We start from the raw sequence: 8554 nt of genomic DNA, 5'->3' as shown, positions 1-8554 counted from the left end.
TATACACAATATTTGTAAAATATTTGATTTAATAAAAAAAAATATAATTATGTAGAGAGGAAAGTAAAGAATTGATAATTTGCTGAAAAGTCACAGCATATTTCTTATAGTGCTCCTGAGATACATGTCCGCGCGCAATCCAATGCGGCGCGGCGGCTCAGTCATCGAGCGGTAATAGATGGCGGGGGAAAAGAAGGCGGTGCTTCAAAAGTCGGCCCAAAATGTGCAATTATTTCCGAGCACCGGAAAATTTAATATGGACTCCAACAACTGTAGGAAGAATACCGAATCACTTCAATAGATAAATAAAAAATTATTTGTATATTGCATAACATAAGGTCTTTTTAATTTGTGAATTATAAAATTATATCTAGAAAGTACTGATCGATACCAAACGTAACATTATATTATTATAAAAACATGATTTCTTTTCGGATTTTTTCTAAAAGTAAATATATATTATTTACATATAAAAATGGTTTTCTATGTATTCGACGCATACTACGTCGAATTATTTTTGTTACAATTGTTGGTTTAATACTTTTAGAAATATACATAGAATTATAATAATTAAATAAAAATATATTTAAAAACAAGTTAAAAGAAAAAGGGCTACGATACTCTTCTAATATAATATATGATTAATAGTACACTGAATATTTTCAATTCTCTATATGCAAGAATACAGTTTATTATGGAGGTTGATATTAATGGCAGAATTTCTTTGATACAACAATCATTGACAATCAGAGAATCATTTTTGATACATATCACAAAGCAACCTTTTTTGGCAAGTTTCTCAATTTCTTTTCGAATCATCTTCTTTGTCACAAAAGAGGCACTATTATCAGTTTTTTAGACAAAATAATATTGTCTCTCTTCTATCTGTCACACTTTCGCTTCCAACAAAAAAATTTGATCGACGCAATTCACACTTTTCTTGGAAATGGCCAAGATTATGTTGGCCAAACCAAGAGAAAACTAGGTATACTTGTATATTGCGTGAACACATTTTGAATATTAACAAAAAGACAGGTTCTCCATCTGTTATATCAGATCATTGCGTTAATTTTAATCATAATTTCAGATAGAATGATGTAAAGATTTTAGACAGTGAGTCTTCTTATAATAAAAGATTGATATCTGAAATGATTCACATTAAAAGACAGAATCGAGGTTTAAATAAACAGAATGATACTGAATCATTGCCAGAATCCTACTCACAAATCATACAATCCCTTCCTCCGTCATACTTATCTTTCTTTCCTCTCTATACATCCCCTCTCCTATTTTCCTTCTACCTATCCCCCTTTTTATTCTTACTTCCCATTATTTTCTAACATCACCTCTCTTTCCTTCTTTGAAAGTCATTTTAAATTTATTTTGTCTAATAACGTCGAAGCTTAGAGATATCGATCGTTCTCTCATCGCATTGTTTATTGTACTTTATTTATATTAATTTTTTTTCTAGACTGAACTCTTAACTACAATTATGAAAGGTATTTTTCTTATTTAATTTTAAAGAATATTTAATTAATTTAATTGAATAGATAATTTTACATTGTACATTTTATATAATACTTTCATTTATATCAATATTGTGTTGTTCTGTCATTCTTATAATCTCACATTATTATTATAGCTATAATGCATTATTTTTTGTTCTGGACACTATTTTATACTCATACATCGATGTTATTTAGCTGTACAATTTTCTAATGAGATGAGAATTCTGATACCAACAGTTTAATGGCTTGACATTGCGAAGCATATTTTTATTTGCCATTAAACGTACACAGTGTAAGTTTTTACTTTTCTGACGAACTCTAATGTATGTTACTGTTCCGTTTGACTAACAAGATGAAGATCTTTCTTAATTTATTGATACCAACAATTATATAATTATTAAATGCGAATTACATTAATTATGTTTAATCTTTGATCGACTTTAAGTTGTGTTTTTTTAGACCCGTTTAGACCTATTTTGTAAACATTGATAATGATCTGATCGTGATCGAAACGTTGTTGTTAGCCGGCATGTTATTAAATTTTATAATTATTTGATTAAGACTTTTATTTATTTATCAATTTTTACAGGTTAAATTTTAGCTCGTAGCCCTTTTTCTTTTAAATTATTTTCGTAGCCCTTGTTTTTAAATTATTGAGCCATTATACTATTATATAAAAATATATTTAGCCTGTAACATGCATTTATTAACAATGTCACTTATTAAAAAAAAAAATTATGAAAAAAGAAAAAAGGAATCGATTGTGGGATCTCTAACATTCTAATCTCCCACCCTACGCGCGAGACCATGCCGAGGTCTTGCAAATCATTTCTATGAACGTGGTATATAACGATCATCGAAAATCATGAATATGTCAATATCTTGTAAATTATCGTGTTTTGAAATTATTTTTGCTATTATACATAAATTGGAGAGATATATAATTAATATAATTTATTAAAACTTATATGTTATCTATAATGTTCCTTCTCCTCTTATTTATACACATTAAGCGGCCGAAATTACTGAAAAAGCAGTTTTCGGTCGTGAGAAACAAGTGATCATAGAGAGAGAGAGAGACAGACTCTGAAGGATAGATAGATACTCGCTGTTTCGCTCGATGAGCCCAGCTTGGCGTACAGTGCCTCACTGATTACAATCGCAGCTTCTATCCTTTTTTGTTTTTTGTCTGTCTCACTCTTTCATATTTCTGTTTCGATAATTCGCTCTGCAATTTAAAAATGTGTTCTATCAGTTCCGGTTTACTATCACCGTCGATGCAGCAAAGATGTACGACTCCTTTTCTAAGCAATAATTCTATTTTAATATATATTTTTTTATATTGTATAGAAAAATATGCCATTATTATAGCGTTTCCAGCTGATAATATATTGCTGGTAACATAATGATTCAATCTATTTCTATATTTGCGAGCAGGCGATAAGAGAAATGACACTTCCTACTAAATGCCGTTTGACACTTTACATCCGAGCCAAGTAAAAAATGTACTGCATATAACAATTTCAGACTTTGTACGTTTGAAATAAGTAACTGGCGCCCTACAGAAAATCTCAAAGAACCATACTATGCTTGTAAAAATAAACTAAGGGCTTTAGTATAAGAGAACGGAATCTACGAAAATTTCATTTGTATGCTACGAATGAAATTGCTGCTCAACGCTTTGGCATCCGAGCAGAGTAAAAAATCAACCGAAAATAATATAATACATGTGAATAATATTGTATATTTTTTGTTTACAAAGACATTATACATAAAAATTGAAATAACTAATATCATATTTGTTTTATTATTATTTTTCCTCTCAAGAGAAAACATTTTGACCAGGGCACGTAAGAAACTTATTACGGGCATGAGTAGGTCGATAATTCTAATCGTTCCTGCTGATCCAGCGAGGCACACTTGATGACAGCGCCGCTGTCGCAATATCGAGGAACTAAAATAGTGCTCAGTGTCATGGCTTCATATCAGTTTTATTCATAGCATACAAACGAAATTTTTTATGACTCTGTTCTCTTATACTAAAGCTCCTAGTTCATTTTTACAGACATAATATTGTTCTTTGAGGTAATATTTTTCTGTAGGCTGCCGGCCATTTATTTTAAACAGGTAAAATCTGAAACTTTTATATGCAGTACATACTGCGACGAGTCGGCTACAGGAGCCGGTGCAAAACTACAATTTTTAATAACAACGGTATAAAGACTCTTCGTATGTAACATAAATAAAAACAACTAAAGGGCGAAATAAGAGTCAGCGCATAAAATAAAACACATATAATAAAAGACATTAATCAAAGATACAAAAAAGTGAACAATGAAGAACGACGTATGTTAATATATAATAATATTCGGAGAAAAGGTACCATTACAAATTTCGGCTGCCGGATTGAGCCCTCTTCAGATGTTAACAAAAGTGAATAGAATAAAAAAATAGTAAAAAAAAATAAATAAATAAATAATTCTTGACGCAACATTCATAGAACGCGAAAATGTGCAGTTCGGTTGAATCTAGACGTAGAGTATCACGACATTATTCATACGATTGAGCAGTCAAAGTGATGTCAAATCTCATAGCCAAGTTCTAGTTAATAAAAAAGGAAAAAGGAAAAGAACTCTTATAAAAAGTAAACTTAAATATCTTGGCAATCACAATTAAGATAAAAAGTGAACACTCACCAACAAACGTGAGTAAGCCAATGAGAACTGATGTATCTGTATAAGTAAAAAAGATATGAGCATACCGACGAATGGACCGCAAATGCGAGAACCGAACATCTCGGTGTCGCACACAACGTGACCGCTCGCTGAAACGGGACGCCACGCACTGAGAGAGGAGACGGGCCGTCAGAATCAAAAAGTCGAACTTTGTTTACAATGGGCAAATATGCCTTGTGAAGACCTTCAGTGTCCGTTTGCAGATTGAGACTGTTTTTCTGTTTCTTAATGTGCAGCATTTCTGAGATCAAACGTTTCCTATAAGAAGGCTCTTCATCTAAGATTTGGACATTGTCCCATTGGAAATCGTGATTATAAAGTAGCCTATGTTCGGTGATGACAGAGCGGGCAGAAGCTTTATACCTGATATGATTGCGATGTTCGGCAATTCTAGTTTTTAATTGCCTGTCCAACATAAGACGCATCACAATTGTTACATGATATTTTGTAAACGACATTGCTTTTCGATGTAAGGCGACAAAAGTCTTTCTGAACTTTTATGTATTTGCCCATTTTATTGGGGCTATGAAAGGCTACCCTGATGTCTTTTTTATTTTTATTTAATCTTCTAAATTTCTCCGTGTGAAGCGGAATGTATGGAACCATAAACCAAGAGGTAGTTTCATTCGTAGACATTGTCAGTCAAAACATTATGTACTTTGAATCTATTTTTAATCAAATTTTTAATCCGTTGATTAATAGTGTCAAAAATGAAGTTCAGTGGATAGTCATTCTCTAGTAAAATTTTTTGTGTGAAACATACCGTCAGATAATAAAAAAGCTCTGTCAATTAACGAAAAGATGATGCCTTTTTTCTGTGTCAATGGATGATTGGAATGAAAGTTCAGAAACTTACCTGAGAATGTTGGCTTACGGTACCAATCGAAACAAAAGCGATTTTTATTGATAGACACGATGATGTCCAGGAAATTAATCGTATCTCCCCTTTTTTCAACAGTAAACTGCAGGCGCGGATGGAATGAATTAAATTGTTCTAATAACCCATCGATTTATGAGGGAAACACCGCAGTACATATGTCATCAACGTATTTGTAGTAAAATAGGATATCAAAATTCAACGACATCAAGAACACCGTCTCCAATCTCCTCATCACTAAATCCGTTATTACCGGTGATATTGGAGAGCCCATGGGGGTACCAAAGCTTTGTTTGTAAATTACATTGTCAAAGGAAAAAAAGGTAGAATCCAAGACAAACTGTATCGCTCCTAAGAATTCTTTCTTGGGCAGGGAGCAATCCCTGGAAATAACATTCCATTGCTCATTCACACAGTCGACCGCTACATCCGTTGGCACGTTCGTGAAAAGAGAGGTCACATCTAAAGAAATTAATTCGTTAATTTCGTTCGCACCTGTAAAGTGCACACTTCTCAATCTCTCGACTAATTCAAAACTGTTTTCTAATTCAAAACGTGACTGTCCGCTTTCGAAATGGTTTTAAATAGTCTATTATGTAAAAATGTAGCCAATGAATACAGCGGACTGCCCACCGATGATAATTCTAAGAGAGCAACCAAGCTTATGAATCTTCAGCAGCCCGTCTTGATTCTGACGGCCCGTCTCCTCTCTCAGTGCGTGGCGTTCCGTTTCAGCGAGCGGTCACGTTGTGTGCGACACCGAGATGTTCAGTTCTCGCATTTGCGGTCCATTCGTCGGTATGCGTTCATACCTTTTTTACTTATACAGATACATCAGTTCTCATTGGCTTACTCATGTTTGTTGGTGAGTGTTCACTTTTTATCTCAATTGTGATTGCCAAGATATTTAAGTTTACTTTTTATAAGAGTTCTTTTCTTTTTTGCTTTTTTATCAACTAGAACTTGGCTATGAGATTTGACATCACTTTGACTGCTCAATTGTATGAATAATATTGTGCTCTACGTCTAGACTCAACCGAACTGCACATTTTCGCGTTCTATGAATGTTGCGTCAAGAATTATTTATTTTTTTTTTTTTACTATTTTTTATTCTATTCACTTTTGATAACATCTGAAGAGGGCTCAATCCTGCAGCCGAAACTTGTAATGGTATCTTTTCTCCGAATATTATTATATATTAACATACGTCGTTCTTCATTGTTCACTTTTTTGTATCTCTAATTAATGTCTTTTATTATATGTGTTTTATTTTATGCGCTGACTCTTATTTCGCCCTTTAGTTGTTTTTATTTATGTTACAATTTTTAATTTTCTTTCGTTTTTCATATTAAATTGTATCTGGCAGTCTGTGTTGTTGTCGATACTTTAATTGTAGAGAAGGACTTTTCAATCCATAAGTGGAATTAAGAGAAACGAGCTGGGGAAAATTAATCATAGTTTGTTGGTAAAACAGGGCAGCATTCCCTTAATGTGATGTATAAGAATTATAATTTGTTAATGATTTTTTAAAAATATTATCTTTGTTTATATACAGGGTATTTCAGACTCGACGTACCACCTGCTAATGGCAGATTCCTGAAGTCATTTTGAGATAAAAATTCTAATCCCGAAATATTCTGGCTTTTATAATTTTTAAATTATAATCATTTAAAACTGCCAAGTTATACCATCTAAAATTTACGTGTTCAGGTACAATGCAAAGTGCTAAAAGCTAATAGTTGCCTCCTATTAATATCGATATAAATATTACTTAAATGAAAATAAAATTACTAATATTTTTAATTATTGATAGTTATTATGTTAAATAAAGTATTTAGTCTAGATATTTTTTGGAATAGAATTTTCGTTTCAAAGTGATTTCAGGAATCTAGCATAAGCAAGTGCGTCAAGTCTGAAATGAAAAAACCTTATATAAATGGAATCACTTATTTAATTATAGTCTATTACTATAAATATGTACATATTATGTGTAGAGATTGTGAGTCATACCAAAGGCAAAGATTACATCATTGCATCGATAACCAAACACATAAAAAACCTGGTTGGAGATAAGATGTGATATCGAATGAGAAAAATATAACAATAGAAAGAATCATTTTGTACATCCAGAGCAATATGACGCATTATTTACAAGTACATGTTTTGTCTAAAGAATTAGATTTAATTAGATATGATAGATGAAAAATTCGAATGTACGTCAAAGACGCAATCAGTCAATTTGTGATCAATTTTGTATTTTGCGAGGATGCCGCGCATTCTCTCGATCCAGAGTCACGTAATGTCAGGATATAGCATTTGTAACGCAATTACGAAAATCATATTATCGTTCATATTGATTGTGCAAAACTCTACATAACAACACGACTATATTACAGAATTCTATATTACAGAATTTATTAATGTCGCGACCTTCTCGATTCACCAGAAAAAGAATTAAAGTTAACATCCGTCAAGTTCGCATTAGATCTTCCGTTAGTATGTACATTACAGTGCAATTTTTAATGTATGGTATTTAATTGTTAAATATCGGGTGATAATAGTGTGTCTTTATAATATTTCTTCTCTTTCCTTTTTCTCGTGAATGTAAATCTTTTAATAAATATGAAAAGTCTGTTTTTATGAGATAGCATAAAACTGTTTCCATAAAATAAATAAAGTGTATGTACGATTGTATAAAAAAATAACCTAACATGTGAAACAAGTTTATAAGCTGCTCTATTTTGAGATACGTTGTTTTTATAATTCTGAGCAAATGTCTTCTTTGTTATATCCACAAAAAATTAACAGGTCAAAAGATATGGAGCTCTAAAGTCACAGAATCTCAGTATCTGCTATATCTCTAAGATAACTAAAGATGCTCTCTTTTCTGTGTAATAAGTCGGCGTACGCATATATTCTTGAATATATAATATGAAAAGCATTCATATATATCAGTTATATGTATATATCATTTATATGTTACACATTAGTTATTAGTATCTTTTGAAAATTTTTCTCAATTTAAGTATTATTCTTATTGTAATGTCAGTTTAAATTGTATACCGTATATTACACAGTGCCTATGTATGTTACTAAAAATCATATATACAGGGTGTCTCACAACTACCGAATTTCCTCTTAAGGACATATTCTTGAGGTAATTTTGAGACAAAAATTCTAATACGAAAATGTCAAGGCTATAATAATTTTTTGAATTAAGCTAACTTTAAATGCTTGTAAATAAAAAACTACTTTACTTTTAAAGTCTCTATTATTATTTCCGGATTCTTTTGAACATTCTAAGAATTCTACGAAAATTCTAAATATCGAGGCTATAATAGTTTTTGAATTACATTACTATCTTTAACCAATTATAATTTTCAAAAACTATTGTAGCCTTGACATTTTTGTATTAGAATTTTCGTCTCAAATTT

This window comes from Trachymyrmex septentrionalis, unplaced genomic scaffold, assembly GCF_001594115.1.
Source record: "Trachymyrmex septentrionalis isolate Tsep2-gDNA-1 unplaced genomic scaffold, Tsep1.0 scaffold164, whole genome shotgun sequence".
NCBI lineage: Eukaryota > Metazoa > Arthropoda > Insecta > Hymenoptera > Formicidae > Trachymyrmex > Trachymyrmex septentrionalis.
Note: the sequence above shows the minus strand (reverse complement) of the source record.